Here is a 2,890-nt window from a genome sequence, read left to right on the forward strand (position 1 = left end):
CATTTGGTCCACGTTGTGTTTATTGTTAGTCGGGAGAAGAAGAGAAAAAAAAGATCTAATTAAGTTTAAAGATATTTATAATTCTCATTCATTTGATATGAAATGTTAAATTTATCAAAACTACTTCCATCTAGTGGTATATTTAATCATTAATATTTTTTAGAAATTGTTTAACATAAAATATTATTGTTATTCTTCTATAGAATTGTTTTCGTACACAACACAGATAATTTCTCAAATGTTTTATTCAGTTACCCATGTAACACGAAATATTAATTTTAACATCGAATATTCTAATGGCCACAATCGTCCGTTAACTTAGTTAAATTTTTGTCACGTGCCACAGTATCTTTCCAATTAAACAAAACTCTGTACTTCACTAATTTTTCTTACATGTTCAGCATTTATTTCACATAAGAAACTAATCCACATCGAAGTAAAAATGTTATATCTGCTTTCTTGTACATCGTGTAAATATATGTAAACATCTTAAATCCAATATTTCCAGCCAGAACAAGTGTACCAAATATTCATTACTATGGTAATTTACTTTTCAAAAAAATGCCTGTAAAGGCCTACGTTTCATAATAATTTTAAATATTTATCTTCCAAGATGTTAGTTTCAATCGCTGTCGTTTTTCTATTTTTGTATGACTTTAAAAGTGACAATTTTGTGTGTGTGTGCAGTGAATGTGGACGGTGTTTCATATTTGTATCAATGACAGAGGGGTACATTAATTTTTGTTTATAACATCTTTATTTAGACTAATGAGCATGTACATATAAGAAAATAACGACTAGATTTCTTCTGATTTTCTACAACCAATCATACAGATGTAAACAAATTTATGCAAGTTAAATTCACTTGATCGATCTAAATATCCTACATTGTTATAAAACTGTCGAACGAAGGAAGTATAGGGGAAGGAATACATTTAGTGGATACGTACATAATATGGTCTATGGGTGTATAAATAGACCTTACAGGACTTTTACACAGGAAAAAAGTCCGGCGCCAGCGTTTAACATTTATTTGGAGGGAGGGGGGACCTGAGGTGGGCCATACGGAATGTTTGAGGGGCTTTACTATCAAGATGTGTGGATCACACACACTAGTTTGGGATGCTAAGGCAAATTTTGGGGTGGCTATAGACCCCCTTTAACGCCGTCCCTGGGAATAATATAGCTAGAATCTATAGACACCTCAAACAAAGGTGGTACAAGATGTATACACATAAATGAGTAAAGAAGTACAGATGATACCAAAAGCAGACCCGTCCAGAGGGCGGTAGCGATGGGAAAATTCTAGAAGCCCTTAAAAATTGTAGGTATATCTAAAATAAAATAAAGATGGAAAAACTTGGGCTCCTACCCAGCTCTGGAAGGGCCTGATAAAAAGTTATTAGATTTATATCCACAAAAAGAACATTACTTGGTCTTTAGTTACGTAGAGGATTTACTGTCATTACGAATAACAAAGCAGAAATAATGGAAGAGGTTTACAGTTTCAGGAGAAAATATCATGCTGAGTTGGTTTAAATAATGTAGGTTGGGCATTAGATGTAATCCTTAAGTGTAGTTTAGTGAATTTCAACAGGATTTTACCCATCATTGTGCAAAGAAATATGTTGATTCCACCACTAATCTGTATGCCCACACACACAAAAGTGTGTTACGTTATTTTTTTTAGTGCTATCTGTGGCATCACCAGGTGCGTAAAACATTCGGGGCTCGGACCCATAGGTGTGGGAATTTTCGGCGTTTCAGTATGATATTGATCATAGTTTTCTATTCTGATTTTTCAAGACACCAACTGGGGATCCGGGGGCACGAGCCCAGTGTTCCAGTGCCTAGCGATGCCTCTTACCATCCCTAAATAAAATCAATTCCACATCTCCTTTCTTGAAACTGTAAGCTCTTATATATTTATTTGCCTTGATGTGACTCATAGACAATAAAAAAAAACAACTGACTTAAACAATTTGATATAAATATAAGATTTAATCAGATAATGGTTAGAACTGAAAAACACATTATTATGTTACGAGCATATTCAACTATTGAATGAACTATTTACTTTGTTTTTGAACTAACTAATGTATAAAACTCTGCATTTTAAGTATATCGATAAAGATTGTGCAGGAATCATCAACAAACAATGTTGCATCAACTCACAGAAGATAAATTTACTCTGATGGGATAATTTGAACTAAACTTTGAATTTCACTGATATGAATCACCATAAATTTTTGAACACCTCAATACTTTTACCGGTGATTAAATGTGTTCTTCACTCAAACCTAAACCACACAAAATGTATTTCTTAAAGAAAATAAAAACAAAACATTTCAGCACAAAATTCAAGGCTTTTAAATTAAATCAATTTTTTTATACAAAATGTGGAGATATTTTGATTTTCAGTTAATACAAGTTCAAAGTTAACTAACAGAGTTCTGGAGCTTTATATTCCACAAAATTTGTTCACTTTATTATCAGAAAACAACAATAGCAAGCCAGGAAATGCACTTAATATTTCTATTAAACTTAAATTTTATCTGAAGTCAACAGCAGTAATGTGTACAAATGGGTGGCCTCAAGAATCTGCCCTTATGCCCCAAAAGCCCTTTTTTCCTCCGTCATAAAAATTGTCAACAACTACCATTCCACACCTCTCTTCCTACAAGTTTTTAGGAAAACATAATTAGCATTAAAATGAAGGGCACACAGGGTCTTGTAGGTCTTAATTGTGTATCAAAATTATTTTGTTACCATAAAATGTTAATATCCAATAATCCACTTTTAGTTTTAGTTCACAAATATGTTCACAAGACCAACTGAATACGAATAAAAGTAGATCTGCCTTTTAAGGATTTTTTATCCCACGTGTACA

Source organism: Limulus polyphemus, unplaced genomic scaffold, assembly GCF_000517525.1.
Source record: "Limulus polyphemus unplaced genomic scaffold, Limulus_polyphemus-2.1.2 Scaffold4109, whole genome shotgun sequence".
In the NCBI taxonomy this organism is placed as follows: Eukaryota; Metazoa; Arthropoda; class Merostomata; order Xiphosura; family Limulidae; genus Limulus; species Limulus polyphemus.